General features: G+C 42.5%; 1 protein-coding gene across 3 annotated transcripts in view; it reads right to left on the bottom strand.

Moving 5' to 3' along the window:
- USP49 (ubiquitin specific peptidase 49) overlaps window positions 1-17,744 on the bottom strand; it is a 107,756-nt gene that overhangs the window by 57,333 nt on the left and 32,679 nt on the right. For all 3 annotated transcript variants that reach the window (XM_008262745.5, XM_089332349.1, XM_008262740.5), the window contains exon 2: window positions 9,035-9,108. The gene's annotated coding sequence lies outside the window, so the exon portion shown is untranslated. The remainder of the gene's footprint in view (window positions 1-9,034; window positions 9,109-17,744) is intronic.

Genomic DNA, 17,744 nt, shown 5'->3' with positions numbered 1-17,744 from the left:
ACCAATGAGAATGATGTGAATGAATTATTTGTAGACCTCAGTAGAATTTGAAAGGAGTTTTAAATCAGAGAAAAGACAAGACTGAGTGTTTAACATAATTTCTGGTATGTTGCAAGAGTTTGACAATAAATATTAAACACTGGGCATCCAATGACAAACCACATGTTCATCTCCTCTCCCTCTCAATCCTCCTCACCGAATCACAATTAGTGGATAAAACAGGGCATAAATTCTTAAGGACAGAAAGAATTGGAGAAGTGAACACAAGAGCAAAAGAGAAGTCTCATAAAGATTTTGGAAGCTGGAACATAAATAGCAGAATGGAAACTAACAGACAAGAGCATGCTAAAACATAAATGCTACCTACATCAAGATGAAATTAACAAAAAACAAGCTGGTTAGAACTTCAGGACCTGGAAAGGCTCAGGAATTCGAGGTTCCACATACCTCTGAAGGTGGACGTAGATGCAGGACCAAAACCAGAGAGTTTGGTTGGTGGCCTTCATTAGAATCCCTCACAGGCCACCTCCTAGCATGAATCAGCCAAATGATCATCTCCCACTTGATGGAAGAAGCCTAGGATTTAACTTGGCCCTGAGACACTCTGGTCTTTGGTCTACAGGCACAGTTGAGAAGGGGCTGACTAGCAGGCAGCGATGATGAATGCTCTTAAGTTATATGGTTTTTCTGATTAAAAAGCTCCTTTCGGCCGGCGCCGTGGCTCAATAGGTTAATTCTCCGCCTGCGGTGCCGACACACTGCGTTCTAGTCCCGGTCAGGGCATCAGTTCTGTCCCAGTTGCTCCTCTTCCAGTCCAGCTCTCTCTCTGCTATGGCCCGGGAGTGCAGTAGAGGATGGCCCAAGTCCTTGGGCCCTGCACCCGCATGGGAAACTAGGAGAAGCACCTGGCTCCTGGCTTCGGATCAGCGCGGTGCGCTGGCCGCAGTGGCCATTGGTGGGTGAACCAACAGCAAAGGAAGACCTTTCTCTCTGTCTCTCTCTCTCACTGTCCACTCTGCCTGTCAAAAAAAAAAAAAAAAGCTCCTTTCACATCTTCAATGATGGGAAGTCCAAAGTGTTTGCCAATTAAAAATGTCTTTTTAAAAGAGCTTCTATTAAAATGTATCTTAAGATTAAAATAGTAGTGAGAAAATTTTTGGCCACTTGCCTTTTGAATGTCAGTTTTCTTTTCCATTATATTCTAATAGTATTTCCAATTGTCTGAACTTAGAAATGGGTGAAGTTAGTGAGTAATAAGACAGACGTCTAGCTGGTGAGTACATGTCTGACGGCTGTATCAGTTAACCTTCAAGTCATTATTAAGTGACTCAATCTAATGAGCCAAGTAATCTCTTTCTGTATGAAAGCCTATTAAACAAATTACAGGGTCTTGGGAGCAGCTCACCAGGCAAAGAAAATCTCACACATGTAAGAACATTTTTCTTCAAATATAAAAAAAATAGAATAAACTTAACATTAGTTGGTATTCAATTTTCTTTAAATTTCTTGACAAAACTGGCACTAATTTTGAAGACAAAATAAGATTAATGTAACCAAAAAAAATGAATGGATAGGCCCATGTTTCTTGTTTTATTGGGTTTCCATATAAGATAGGAAAAATTTTAAATCAATTGGTGCTTTTTCTGAATCAAACATCACAAAATTTCAAGCCACACCACCCTTGGCACTCTACCAGTAAGAAACACCAGGCAGGGGTCAGAGCTGTGGTGTAGTAGGTTAAGCCTCCGCCTGTAGTGCCAGCATCCCATATAGGTGCTGGTTCATGTCCTGGCTGCTCCACTTCCCATCCAGCTCCCTCCTAGTGGTCCTGGGAAAGCAGTGGAACATGGCCCAAGTCCTTGGACCCTGTACTCACGTGGGAGACCCAGATGACGCTCCTGGCTTCAGCCTGACCCAGCCCCAGCCATTGCGACCATTTGGGGAGTGAGCCAGCAAATGGAAGATATCTTATTTTCTGTTTCTCCCTCTAACTCTGCCTATTAAAAACAAAACAAAACAAAAAACCAAAAAAACACTCATAGTATAACATAAAATGCTGTCCTGAAAGGCCTTTTCCAAACTTGGGAACATTCCAAGTTTGGTACAGATCACTGGGAGAAGACAACACGATTTGCTGTCCCAGTGGGGGTCACTGTAATGTTCTGATGTAGAAACAAATTGGAGTGCTTTTCATGGCATATCCAGTGAGAAGATAATCTTACTGTACAACACTGAAAATCTTTTTTAATGTCCCCAGTAAGGAAAACAGCTGGATTTTCCTATCTGCTTTTTTATTTAGTATTATACAGCCTTTGGAAAACTTCATCTCACACTCATGAGGGAATGAGGATGGAAAAAGCAAATAATGGGGGGCCAATGCTATAGTGGCCAATGCTATAGAGGCTAAGCCTCTGCCTATGGCACTGGCATCCCATATGGACGCCGGTTCTAGTCATGGTTGCTCCTCTTCCAGTCCAGCGCTCTGCTGTGACCTGAGATAGCAGTAGAAGATGGCCCAAGTGCTTGGGCCCCTGCACCCACATGGGAAACTGGGAGGAGGCACCCGGCTCCTGGCTTCAGATCGGCCGCTGCGGCCATTTGGGGAGTGAACCAACGGAGGGAAGGCCTTTCTCTCTGTCTCTCTCACTGTCTGTAACTCTACCTGTCAAATAAATAAATAAAATCTTACAAAAAAAAAGATATGTACACTAACAGCCATAATTTTAATCAAAACACAGAGGGGATTCTCAAATGAGAGAAAAGTAGGAAAAAAATGGAAAAGATATAGGAAAATATCACTGACCACTGAGACATTTTATCAATGCACTTGTTAACTTATGAAACTCCCTTTCTAAAAATTTTTACTTATTTATTTTCATTGTATTTGAAAGGCAGAGAGAAAAAGAGAGTGAACTCCCATTTGCTGGTTCACTCCCCAAATTCCTGCAACATTCAGGGCCGGGCTAGGTTGATACCAGGAGCCAGGAACTGGATCTGCGTCTCCAGGGTGGGTGGAAGAAACCCAGGTACTTGAGCCATCACCAGCTGCCTCCCAGGATGTGCATCAGCAGGAAACTGGATCAGATGGGCAGCCAGGATGTGAACACTGATAAGGATGAAGGTGTCCCAAGCTGCAATTTAACCTCTGTACCACATACCACCCTGAACCTCCCTTTTTTAAAAATGTATTTGAAAAAGACAGAGAGATAAACAGGGAGATCTTCTTTAGCTTGTTCATTCCTCAAATGCTTACAATTTCCAAGGCTGGACCAGGCTGAAGCCAGGAACTCAGTCTTGGTCTCCAACATGAGTGGCAGGGACCCAAGTACTTGAGCCATCATCTGCTGCCTCTCAGTACGGCACATCAGCAGGAAGCTACATTGGAGGTAGAGCCAGGACTCAGACCTCGGCATTCCAATATTGTACACAGGGTTACAAAGTGGCATTTTAACCCCTGCACCACCCTGCTGCTTCTTTAATGGTGTTTAATCTTTACTACACGAGGGGGAATTTAAAAAATTTATAGAAAATGGGGGACTGGCATTGTGGCAAAGTGGGTTAAGCCGCCGCCTGCAATACCAGCAACCCATATAGGCACTGGTTCAAGTCCTGGCTGTTCCACTTCCAGTCCAGCTCCCTGCTAATGCACTTGGGAAAGCAGCAGAGGATAGTCCAAGTGCTTGGGCCCCTGCACCCACATATGAAACCCAGAAGAAGTTCCTATCTCCTTGACTCACCCTGGCTGTTGCAGCCATCTGGGGGAGTGAACCAGCGGATGGAAGACCTCTCTTCCTTTCTCTCTCTCCGTAATTCTGCCTTCCAAATAAATAAAATAAATCTTTCAAAAAATGTATGCAAAATGGAACTAAAAGATAATGTTCATTTTCCGTGAACTTTTTGAAGCCCTACCTATATCAACAGGAAGTGAATTACTGTTTGAAGAAAAAAAAAAGCCATTCTTCTGGCAAGACATACTCAGAACAGAAACCACACACTATAATCTTTTCTAGTGCCTATGCAAATGTCAATTGTTAACGTACAATTACTTTTTAGACCATCACTTATAAGTGACATTCTAATTTTAAGACCCACAAGTCGGCCGGCGCCGCGGCTCACTAGGCTAACCCTCCGCCTTGCGGCGCCGGCACACCGGGTTCTAGTCCCGGTCGGGGCGCTGGATTCTGTCCCGGTTGCCCCTCTTCCAGGCCAGCCCTCTGCTGTGGCCAGGGAGTGCAGTGGAGGATGGCCCAGGTGCTTGGGCCCTGCACCCCATGGGAGACCAGGAAAAGCACCTGGCTCCTGGCTCCTGCCATCGGATCAGCGCGGCGCGCCGGCCGCAGCGCGCCGGCCGCGGCGGCCATTGGAGGGTGAACCAACGGCTAAAGGAAGACCTTTCTCTCTGTCTCTCTCTCTCACTGTCCACTCTGCCTGTCAAAAAAAAAAAAAAAAAAAAAAACAAAAAAAAAAAAACCACAAGTCACCTTTCTCCTGGTTTTCTTCTCTTGCAAAACTTTCTGCTGACTGCTATTCAAATATTATTTAAGAGGACAAAAGAGTCATTTCCAATTACCAATCAGTTCCAAACTGCTGAGCAGTTCAATCTTTCGGGCTGCATGTTGCTATGAATAGCAGCTAAATGGTAATCTACAAATCAGGCCACTCTAATCCCTTCTAAACATGTGTTGTTCCTTAGATAGTTCAGGTGATTTCTATCTTTACATATGATTCACAATGAAGCAAAAAAAAAGTTTTATTCACTGAAGTACATTCAGGAAAAATATTTATGAATGATAGTCTCATGTCCCCATTCTTCCCATACTTAAGACACATTACTTGAAATTTTCTGTCCATTGACAAGCAAAAACAAATTAGTGGGGCTGGCATTGTGGCACAGCAGGCAAAGTCACTATCTGTGATACCTTCATCTTGTATGAGTGCTGGTTTGAGTCCAGATGTTCCAGTTTCAATGTAGCTCCCTGCTAATGAGCCTGGGAAAGCAGTGAAAGATGGCTCAAGTGCTTGGACCCTTGCCACTTATGTAGGAGACCAGGATGAAGCTCCTGGCTTGTTGCTTCAGCTAGGCCCAGCTCCAGCTGTTGCAGCCATGTGGGGAGTGACTAGTGGATAGAAGATCTCTATCTCTCTGTGTGTGTCTCTCACCCTCTGTTTGTAACTCCATCTTTCAAATAAATAAATCTAAAGTAAAAAACCAGAGTCTCTACCTCACAAGTGGATGACAGGACTAAATGGGATCAGGAATGAAGAAATGAGTAGGGGGCCTGCGCTGTGGCGTAGAGGATAAAGCTGCCGCCTGCAGTGCTGGCATCTCAAATGGGCACCGGATGCTCCTCTTCTATCCAGCTCTTTGCTATGGCCTGGGAAAGCAGTGGAGGATGGCCCAAGTCCTTAGGCCCCTGTACCTGTGTGGGTGACCTGGAAGAAGCTCCAGGTTCCTGGCTTAGTATTGGCCCAGCTCTGGCTGTCACGGCCATTTGGGGAGTGAACCAGTGGTTGGAAGATCTCTCTCTCTCTCTCTTATTCTCTGCCTTTCAAATAAATAAATAAATCTTTAAAAAACAAAAACAAAACAAAAAAAAGAAATGAGTAAAGCACTTAAAATATTGCCTAGCATACAATACTCAGTAAATGTTAACTTTCTTTTTTCATATTAGTCTTCTAAAATAGTCTACCTATAGCCATCACAAATAGCATAGTTCATAATATCTAATAGCAATGCAGAATAATACATGAAGAAAATTAAAGAGATAATTGTTCTAGGGCCCTTCCTTCTTCTTTTTAAAGTTTTATTTATTTATTTACCTGAAAGGCAGGAGAGAGAGAGAGAGAGAGAGAGAGAGAGAGAGAGAGAGAGATAGAGACATAGAGAGATATCTTCCATTACTGGTTCATTCCCCAGATGGCTGCAATGGCCGGGGCCAGGCCAAGCCAATGTCAGGAACTCCATCTGGGTCTCCCGTTGGGGTAGAAGAGGCCCAATCACTTGGGCCATTATCCTCTGCCTTCCTGGTCCATTAGCAGGAGTTGGATGGGAAGTAGAGCAGCCAAGACTAGAACTGGTGATCACATGGGATGCTAGCATCACAGGAGTCAACTTAACCTTTTATGTCACAACTCTGGCCCCAACCCTTCCTTCTTAAAATATGTAACTGTCTGTACCACCTAAGAAAGTGCTGGCAAGCCACGGACAGAGTATCAAAGATACTTTAAAAATCATTGTTGGAGGCTAGTGCTGTGGTGTAGTGGGTAAAGTTGCTGCCTTCAGTGCCAGCATGCCATACAGGCGCCGGGTCGAGTCCCAGCAGCTCCACTTCTGATACAGCTCTCTGCTATGGCCTGGGAAAGCATTAAGATGGCCCCAGTCCTTGGGTCTCTGCACCCATGTGGGAAACCTAGAAGAAGCTCCTGGCTCCTTTCAGATTGGCCCGGCTCCATTGCTGCCATATGGGGAGTGAACTGATAGATGGAAGACCTCTGTCTTTCTCTGCCTCTGCCTCTCTGTAACTCTGCTGTTCAAATAAATTAATAAATTTAAAAAAAAATTGTGATTTTATGCCAAAAGAAAAAAAATAAACTCAAGAAGGCTTGTCCTTCAAAAGAGATGGATAGGAATCCTAGAAAACTTGACATCACCCTCTAGAAATAAGAGAATTTGTAAATTCTGCTTTGATGCAGATACTTTTACAGGTAAGGTGAAAATATTATAGTATCATATACACCATAAGATACGCGGTAAGAGCATGTGACTATTCTAACACATAGTGCAGCACAATTTTCTGAGAAAAATGAAGCTTGAAACTGAAAAGAAAACCTTCAGGAAAAACTATTTATATATTTATTTGAAAGTCAGGTTAAACAGAAAGAGGAGAGGCAGAGAGAGAGATGTCTTCCATCTGCTGGTTCACTCCCCAATTGGCTGCAACAACCAGAGCTAGGCTGATCTGAAGCCAGGAGCCAGGAGCTTCTTCTGGGTCTCCAAGTGGGTGCAGGGGCCCAAGGACCTGGGCAATCATCTACTGCTTTAGCCACCGGGATTAACCTTATTTGAGACTCTTGGATTATTATTAACCTTTTTTGAAACTTGGATTGTATTAGAGGAAGATTCATATATGGATAGTTGGTACATAAAAATGCTAACTGGGGAGTGGGTGATGTGCAGAGTTAACACTTCTTGGGATGCCCACATCCTATATGGGAGTACCTAGTCTGAGTCTCTGCCCCTCCACTTCCTATCCAGCTTCCTGCTAATGTGCCTGGGAGGCAGCAGATGATGGCCTAAGTGCTTGGGTTCCTATTATCCACGTGGGCAATCTGGATGGAGTTCCTGGCTCCTGGTTTCAGCCTGGCCCAACCCAGCTGTTGTGGGTATTTGGTGAGTGAACCAGTGGACAAAAGATCTCTCTCTCTTCCTCTGTCATGCTACCTTTCAAATAAAAACAATGAATCTTTAAAAAAAGGCTGATAGAATCAAAAAGGGAGAGAATGATCCATCATGGGAAGCGGGATACACAGCAGACTCATAGAATGGCAGATGTCCTAAATAGCACTCTGGCCTCAGAATCAGCCCTTAAGGCATTCGGATCTGGCTGAAGAGCCCATGAGAGTATTTTAGGCATGGAAAGCCAAAACACTCGGGGGGGGCGGGGGGGACTCTGGGAAAAAAAAAAAAGACCTAAATGAAAGATCTCTATGAGTGAGATCCCAGTGGAAAGAACGGGGCCATCAAAGAAGGAGGTACCTTTCTCTGAAGGGAGGAGAGAACTTCCACTTTGACTATGACCCTGTCGGAATAAGATCAAAGTCGGCGAACTCAAAACGCTTCCATAGCCTTGGCAACTCATGACTAGAGCCTAGGGAGATTACTGATGCCATAAACAAGAGCGTCAAATTGTTAAGTCAACAACAGGAGTCACTGTGTACTTACTTCTCATGTGGGATCTGTCCTTAATGTGTTGTCCAATGTGAAGTAATGCTATCACTAGTACTGAAACAGTATTTTACACTTTGTGTTTCTGTGTGGGTGCAAACTGATGAAATCTTTACTTAATATATACTAAATCGATCTTCTGTATATAAAGATAATTGAAAATGAATCTTGATGTGAATGGAATGGGAGAGGGAGCGGGAGATGGGAGGGGTGCGAGTGGGAGGTAAATTATGGGGGGGAAGCCATTATAATCCATAAACTGTACTTTGGAAATTTATATTTACTAAATAAAAAAATAACAAATTAAAAAAAATGCTAACTTGGATAGAAATGCAAATTATAGTTAATGTTTACTGAATATTTATTATGTTATTAATCCTCAACTTCACTATGAGATAGGCATTTTATTGATTCCATCTTATATCCAAGAGAGATTAACACACTTAAATGTTAACAGTGACTGGTCAAAACCAGACTGGCTTCAAAGCCCACGTTTTCAAGCACTTTGCAAAGAAAAAGGCTGCATAAGTACATCTACTCTGGGGGCTAAGATTCAAGTACAGGGTCTCAGTTATCTATAATGTTTGAAATACTGAGAAGAAGACTGTGTGGATTTGCATCACTAAAAATTTTTATAATTTATAAACTTAAATCTTTTATTGGGTTTCTCTGGCATTCTATTTGATTACCACCTGACACACATCTGCACTTGCTCAAATGAACAGGATCCCCATGGTGAGCCTAACATCAAAGCAGCTGGCAGTATTTGGAGAAAAAGGAGTGGATAATTACTCTCGACAGGTCATGACAGACAGCGTCCCTATCCAACCATCAAAAAGCTTCCAGACCTACCCTAGATCTGTTTCAGCATGCTTGCTAGTGTCCAGTTCTCACTTTATCTTCATATATGGCTGTGTTCCCCCTGTTAGCTTGAGTTAATTCATGGCACCAAAAAATTTACATGGTTAAAATGAAAGCAGGTGGTGAAAGTTCCGAATAGAGATGGGATAATTACAAATTGGCATACCAAATATTATTTTTGAATAGTTCCCATTAATAACATTTTATTACTATGCTTTTATTTCTTACCCATTAAACAAGTTTTTTCCATCTTCTTCCATATTATTCCACAGCCATTCGTTAGGTTTCCTCTTCTCTGTTACCTATGGGAAACAATCTGTAAGCTTGAGCTACTACATGGCAAGAAAAAAGCAAGTTTGCGAATTCTCTTTATAAATTCAGAAAAGAATTCGTACATCACAATGCAGTAAACTCCTTAAAAGTCTTCAAAACAGAAGTAAATGTTGGGGGAGAGCTATTTTTTTTTAAGCCGAGAGCAAAGATTCAGTCACTTTGGGTAGACTGATCCATACATGGAAGTATTAAAAGATTTATTCTCTGAAAAAAAAATGCACTCTTGCATTTGTTTTAGGTTTTAATGATCACAAATTGCTTTTGCATGTAACTTGAAGCTGTCAGAAAAAAAAAAAAAAACTACCTTTAACTCAGGGTAACTTTTCGAGTACCAAAAAGTAAAATTCTTTTTGCATAGGGGAAATCTATAATAATGCAAGATGACATGAGGTGTCATGTGCTGAGAAGGTTCATAATCTTTATGGAAGAGCATGCTTCTTTAAAAGCAATCTATAGTCTATACACAGGACATTTAATATTACTCAAAGATGGCTAGTTTATGATTTGGATAAATTATACGTGCAATCATTTTTAGGTTTCAGACACTTTACTCAGGAAAGCAGGACTCGATAAAGCTTTAGATTGGTATGCTTGGCTGCCATGGAACAGGCTAGAAAAAGCTCTATTTTGTCATCCTAACAACTAACACAAGAATTTCTCTTGGAAGAAACTTTCTTTGTGAAAATGTGCTCCCTCAAGATGGGCCCCCCACTCTCATGTCCAGTCCCCTTGGAGTGGGTGGTTCACTGCAGAATGGCTGTCAAGATCCCAGAATGGTTGTCAAGAAAGGGAAATTGCTCTGCATTAGACAAGGGGAAGAATTTGTTGTTTTATCTCTGAAAGGCACGGGATGAAGAATGATGAGGAGAGGGGAAAAGAGAGAAGAAAAGCAGAGTTAGTATAATGGAGCAAAGCTGGGATTAGGTGGGGGTGAAGCTCTTGGGTCAGGGAGGTCTGAAAACATTGTAAGAATGGGGAGCCTTACTAGGGAAGCTGTCTGCAGCAATGCACAGTGAGGCTCACCCCACCTCCATTCCCCCTTTCTTCAGTTAAGTATACAAAAATCCACAAATGCCCTGTGAGAAGAGTCTTTCTGAAAATCAGAGAAGGAAAAAAAAATCCAATTTTCATATCTGGGTGCACTGTGATGCAAATCAGTGGCATAAGGAAAGAAAGCTCAGGCCTAGGAGGCATTAGAGATTTCAAGATCATGAAACCCAAGGAGTATACAGACACTTTTAGGAAAAGTTTACAACTGTAGAGGCAATCTTACCCAGGAAAGCTAAGCTGACATTACACTGAGGAGTATTTCACATCCACAAAGTGCTCCTATTTGCTATCCAGATGACCCTACTTTCCATTTAAAAATCCAAAAAAAAAAATTTTAACTTAATTACACATAAATCCAAGCTATTTTAATTAATCTTGGGTGTGCCCCCAAAACTGACTACAGTATCCAGTTCTATAAAAAAATAATACCTAAGCTATGTGACCACATAGAATTTAGGCTTAAAGTGCTATGAAACAGTTATTACTTTGAAGAGGAATGACTATAATAATTATAATGGTGATTTTGAAAATTGGGAAATTGTAAGCTGGCTCAAATCTGAAAAGTACTACTAAGTTCCACACATTCAAATATTTTTCATTCGGGTCCCACGCCTATCATTTAAACCACTGCAATATACTTTAGAATAGGAGGGGGATGGAACTACAGATACATAAAACAAATCACTACAATAAGTAGGAACAAACTATAAAAGGATCAATAAAGTCCCCAACCATCAGGACAACACATTTCAAGCCTACCTATTAGTGAAACCTGCTGAACTCCAGTTTGTAGGCAAAAATATAGGATGTGGAGGAATAGAGACCAGTTATCATCATGATGTCAATTTACTAATACCAGACCTTACTAAATGTTCTCTGTTTTCTAATTGACTCTGTAAGTATTGGTATAAGTATTAAATGGGAATGCAGGTAAATTGCTAGCATTACTGCCTGGCACATAGCTATATTCAACAAGGTTTGGTTTTCTCCCTTTATCTTCCTACCTTTAGGGCAATTTTCAGGGCACGAACAGTAAAAAAAGCTATTCTCGAACCCCTACCCAACTATTCTGTCAAATAATAATAGCAATAACGATGATGATAACTGTTAACATTTACACAGTTTTTTATGCATGCCAGACACTTATCTAAGTGATTTTTAAATGTATTAGCTCATTCAATTTTCACAACTGTGATGTAGATACTATTTTTATTACATTTTACAGACAAGGAAACAGGCAGAAATAAATTCCTAGAAAATAAGTTCAGAGCTAGGATTCAAACACAGGTTTCTGCTCTTAAGAAATATCAGCACCGGGGCCGGCTTTGTGACATAGTGGGTTAGACCCTCACCTGAGGGGTCATCCTATATGGGTGTTGGTTCAATTCTTGGCTGCTTCACTTCTCATTCAGCTCCCTGCTAATGGCCTCGGGAAGCAGCGGAGGATTCCCAAGCGCTTGGGCCCCTGCACCCATGTGGGAGACCTGGAAGAAGCTCCTGGCTCCAGGCTTCAGCCTGGCCCAGCCTTAGCTGTTGCGGCCATCTGGGGAGTGAACCTGCAGATGGAAGACCTCTCTCTCTTTCTCTTTCCATAACTCTGCCTTTCTGATAAATAGATCTTTAAAAAAAGAAAAACCAGCACTGGGGACTAATGTGAAGGTGATAGCAGCAATGCCCTTATTTATTTATTTATTTGAAAGTCAGAATTACACAGAGAGAGGAGAGGCAGAGAGAGAGAGAGAGAGAGAGAGAGGTCTTCCATCCTATGGTTCACTCCCCAATTGGCCACAATGGCCAGAGCCTCACCGATCTGGAGCCCGGAGCCAGGAGCTTCTTCCGGGCCTCCCATTTGGATGTAGGGGCCCAAGGACTTGGGCCATCTTCTACTGCTTTCTCAGGCCATAGCAGAGAGCTGGATAGGAAGTAGAGCAGCCAGGACTCGAACCAGTGCCCAGATGGGATGCCAGCACTGCAGGCAGCAGCTTTACCCGCTACACTACAGCGCCAGCCCCAGCAATGCCCTTTTTTAAAAAGCTCTCTAGTATTAATATTAGAGGAATGCAAGTAGGAATTGTTCAGGTTTACCAAGTAGAATAGATGTTATTAAGTACATATATATATGCAATTTACATATTTTAAAAATATATAGTTTTATATTTAAAATATATTTTATATATTGGGGGTAGGCATTTGGCATAGCTGTTAAGGCACAACTTGGGATGCCCACATTCCTCATCCAAGTGCCTGGGTTTGAGTGCTGGCTGCACTTTCAATCCAGTCCTACTGATGCACACCTTGGGAGGCAGAAGGTAATGGCTCAAGTCGTTGGGCTGCTGGTACCCAGATGGAGACTGGTTGAGCTATGGGTGCCTGACTTCATCCTGGCCCATCCCTGGTTATAGCGGGCATTTGAGGACTTAACCCATGGATGGAAGAATATCCTTCTTGTTTGTCTGCCTCCCAAATAAATAAATAAAATTTGTTAAAGTGCCTAATATTTACTGGATACTTAGTAAATACCAATGAAGAATAAAGAGACTGAATATTAAGCATAGATAAAATTTTCAAGTCAACCTATTATTTCCATGCACATTCTAAGAAACTAACACAGTAGGCTTATTTCCTACCACTTATCTACTCTAACTTTACTACCAGCAAGGCCTTGCTTGATTTCTTTTCCTTGTCCTAATCACATTTTTGGCTGATTCCAATCTAGAAGTGTACATAGCAAAATGTGGCAAAAAGTCTCAAGTACACAATTAAAAGATTTATGCATGAAGAAGAGCAAAACATATTGTCATGGCAATCATGGTTTCCAAAGTGCTTCTACTCATATTCCCTGGGTGTCTCAAGCCAGCCCCAAGAATAGGATCATAACCTGGGAAGGTACATCTAATACTATTTGACTGGTTTAGAGTAGAAACACATTCTTATTGCCATTGCGAATGAACCAAAACTGAGATGCCTTTTTGCATTTGGATAGAAGATCTGTAAGAATGATTTTTTCCTACTTCGAAAATTTTTTCAAAGGCAGGGAGAGACAAACAAGATCTCTCACCTGCTGATTCACTCCCCAAATGCCCATAACTGCCAGAGTGGAGCCATGCCAAAGCTAAAGCTAACAGCCAGGGATTCAGTCTGGGTCTCCCGCATGGGTGTCAGGGACCCAAGTACGTGAGCCTATCACCTGCTGCCTCCTAGGATACACATTAGCAGGAAGCTGGAATATGGAGTGGAGCGAAGACATGAACCTGATAGGGTATTCTGGCATCTTAATCACTATACCAAATGCCTGTCCTAACAATGACATTTTAAAGCCAAAGGCATGTGATTTTTTAAATCATAAATGATCAGCCATACCTAATCAAAGCTAAAATAGGTCAAAAGGCTTACAAGATACTAAGGCAGAGGAAGCTCAGACAACCAAAGTAAGAAAAATTTTACATGCATTCACTGGTTAATAAGGAAACCTCATATAAAAGTTTAAGGAGACTGCAGTCAGTAATTCAGTTAAATATCTCTTGGCTGCTAAATTAGGAAGCTCAGTATAGACTGGTAAGAAGAGAATTAGTCTAGGTATCAGGAAGACTAGCTTTTCTGACATACACTGGCACTAATGAGCTTTGTCATCCTCAGTCCCACTCAAATTTAAAATTCTTTTTTAAGAGATTTGTTTTAAAGATTTACTAATTTATTTGAGAAGCAGAGTTACAGAGAGAGAGGGAGGGAGAAACAGAGAGGGAGGTCTTTCATCCACTGGTTCATTCTCCAAATAGCCACAACAGCCAGGACTGGGCCAGGTTGAAGCCAGGAGTCAGGAGCTTTTTCTAGGTCTCCCTTGTGGGTGCAGGGGTCCAAGCACTTGGGTCATGTTCTGCTGATTTCCCAGGTAGGGAGCTGGATCGCAAGTGGAGCAGCCAGGACTTGAAACAGCACCCTAATAGGATGTTGATGCTGCAGGTAGCAATTTAATCCATTGTGTCACAGTGACGGCCCCTTAAAGTTAAAATTCTGAAGTTTGTTCATGCTGCCCAGAGTAAATAATAACAAAAAGGCACATATAATATTTTACATTTCAGTGCACAACATAAACAGCATGAACAAAGTCTCAAGATCATTGATCTTAACTGTTTCAAGATTCAAAATTATTAGTTTACCAGTTAGTTTATTAATTAGAATTATGAGTTCTACCTATTAAGAGCATTCAATAATGGGTTAAGTGGAAATTCAGGGCCTCTGCAAAGAAACTGCAAAACAAATTCATGGAATCCTGTGAAACATAAATGGTGTGAGGACTGCATTATTTACATTTATTTATACTCTGACTGTCGTTCAGAATAACCTAGGTTATAATAGTGCTGTCCACTTGCCAATTAGATTGTTTGTTTATAAAATATCTATCAAAATGTTTCTTTTCAATGGACACTATGAGAAACAACGACTTGATCAGCTCTTGTCCTGTCGAGGAACAACTTTTATTCCTTTTAGTATTTTTTTTTGTTCTACTTAATACCACTGGTTGAACTCTTTTAATTAACACACAATTATTCTTAGGTGTTTTTTTTTTTTTTTAAGATTTATTTATTTATTTTGCTTGAAAGTCAGAGTTACAGAGAGAGAGGAGAGGCAGAGAGAGAGAGATGTTTTCCATCTGATGGTTCACTCCCCAATTGGCCGCAGTGGCGGGAACTGCGCTGATCTGAAGCTGGGAGCCAGGAGCTTCTTTCGGGTCTCCCACGTGGGTGCAGGGGCCCAAGGACTTGGGCCATCTTCTACTGCTATCCCAGGCCATAGCAGAGAGCTGGATGGGAAGTGGAGCAGCAGGGACTCGAACCAGCGCCCAAATGGGATGCCACCGGCGCTTCAGGCCAGGGTGTTACCCACTGTGCCACAGCTCTGGCCCCATTAGGTGTTTAACTTTAACTGAAAAGTGATCCCTGTTAAATATAAGAATGGGAATAAGAGAGGGAGGAGATGTACAGTTTGGCACATGCTCACTCAGACTTACCCCTAATAGTAGAGCTAGAAACATGTCAGGGAATTCCAAATCAATCCCATCAAGGTGGCACGTACCAGTGCCATCTTACTAGTCAAAGTGATCAGTTTAAGTTCATAATTGATCATAATGATAGGATTAAGTGTCAAAGGGATCACATAAACAAGACTAGTGTCTGCTAATACTAACTGATAGAATTAAAAAGGAGATCCAGCATGGGAAGCAGGATACACAGCAGACTCATAGAATGGCAGATGCCCTAAACAGCACTTTGTGTATCTGTGTACGTGCAAACTATTGAAATCTTTACTTACTATATACTGTTGATCTTCTGTATATAAAGATAATTGAAAATGAATCTTGATGAAGAATGGGATAGGAGAGGGAGTGGAAGATGGGATGGCTGCAGGTGGGAGGGAGGTTATGGGGGGAAAAGCCGCTATAATCCAAAAATTGTACTTTTGAAATTTATATTTATTAAATAAAAGTTCTTAAAAAATGTTTCTTTTCTCTCTTGTGGCGCAGCAGGTTAGGCTGCCACTTGCAACCCTGGCATCCTATGCTGGAATGCAGGTTTGGTCCCCACCATGCCACTTCCGATATAATTTGCTGCCAATGCACCTGAGAGGGCAGTGGAAGATGACTTGGGTATTTGAGCCCCTGTCACCCATGTGGGAGTTGGATAGAGTTCCTGGCTGCTGACTTCAACCTGGCCCAGGCCTGGCTGTTGTAGTCATTTAGGGTGTGAACCAATATAGTCATAGAAGGTACTTCTCTCTTTCTGTCTTTGTCTCTCCCTCTCTGTGTGTCAACTCTGTCTTTTAAATAAATAAATCTTTAAATAAAATGATTCTGTATTTTAATTAATTTACTTTTTTCAAAAAATTTTTAAATTTTTATTTATTTGAAAGTGTTACAGAGAGAGGTGGGGGGGACGGTCTTCCATCCATTGGTTCACTCCCCAAATGGCTGCACAGCTGAAGCTGAGCCGATCCAAAGTCAGGAGCCAGGAGCTTCTTATGGGTCTCCCACATAGGTGCAGGAGCCCAAGGACTTGGGCCATCTTTTATTGCTTTCCTAGGCCATAGCAGAGAGCTGGATGGGAAGAGGAGCAGCCATGACCAGAACTGGTGCCCATATGGGATGCCGGTGCTTAAGGCCAGAGCTTTAACCCACTACACCACAGCGCTGGCCCCCAATTCTTTGCTATTAAACAGAAATGTGATCCACAGGTTTATGAAGCTGTTTAAAAGGCATAGTACGTGTCACAAAGGACAGACTAACATATATGCTGGCCAAATGGATCAATGATAGAAGAATTAATTTTTTTTTTTTTTGATTTGACAGGTAGAGTTATAGACAGAGAGAGACAGAGAGAAAGGTCTTCCTTCCGTTGGTTCACTCCCCAAAAGACTGCAATGGCCTGAGCTATGCTGATCCGAAGCCAGGAGCCAGGAGCTTCTTCCAGGTCTCCCACATTGGTGCAGGGCCCAAAGCACTTGGGCCATCCTCCATTGCTTTCCTAGGCCATAAGCAGAGAGCTGGATCAGAAGAGGAGCAGCCAGGACACGAACCAGTGTCCATGTGAAATGCCAGCACCTCAAGTGCAGACTTATCCCACTATGCCGCCACAGTGCTGGCCCCAAACTTCAATTTTAAAAATGAATTCTTCGGGGCCGGTGCCATGACTCACTTGGTTAATCCAGCACCTGCGGTGCCAGCATCCCATATGGGCGCCGGGTTCTAGTCCTGGTTGCTCCTCTTCCAGTCCAGCTCTCTGCTGCGGTCCTGGAGGGCAGTGGAGAATGCATGGGACATCGAGAGAAAGCACCTGGCTCTTGGCTTCAGATCGGCGCAGCGCCAGCCTTTCTCTCTGTCTTTCCCTCTAATTCTGCTCAAATAAATAAAATATTTTTAAAAATTTTAAGTTTACCTTAAATTTTACTTCTAAGGCAATATGGTTCCTAACAACTATATTTTTAATTAAAAACTTCATGCGGGACCTGACGCTGTGATGCACTGGGATAGGCTGCCTCCATGATGCTGACATCCCATATGAGCACTGGTTGGAGTGCCCAGCTGCTCTGCTTCCAGTCTGGCTCCTCACTAATGCACTAAAGCAGCAGATGGCCCAATTACCTGAGTCCCTGCCACCCAATGTGGGAGATCCAGATGGGGGTTCCACGTTCCTGGCTTTGGCCTAGCCTAATCCCACCGTGGAGCTATTTGAGGAATGAACCAGCAAATGGAAGATCTCTCTCTCTGTCTCTCCCTTCTCTGTAACTCTGCCTTTCAAATAAATAAGTAAATCTTAAAAAAAAAAAATAGACTTCATGTGGCATTTACCAAGGCTAACTGTAATTTTATCATCTCTACACTTCTAAATTTTTGTATTAGAATGAAGTGTTTCGCCGCCACTGCGGCTCACTAGGCTAATCCTCCGCCTTGCGGCGCCGGCACTCCGGGTTCTAGTCCCGGTCGGGGCGCCGGATTCTGTCCCGGTTGCCCCTCTTCCAGGCCAGCTCTCTGCTGTGGCCAGGGAGTGCAGTGGAGGATGGC

The sequence above is a fragment of the Oryctolagus cuniculus genome, chromosome 5, assembly GCF_051225735.1.
Source record: "Oryctolagus cuniculus isolate XC-2025 breed Fujian yellow rabbit chromosome 5, ASM5122573v1, whole genome shotgun sequence".
Lineage (NCBI taxonomy): Eukaryota > Metazoa > Chordata > Mammalia > Lagomorpha > Leporidae > Oryctolagus > Oryctolagus cuniculus.
This window is presented reverse-complemented; position numbering and strand designations above follow the sequence as displayed.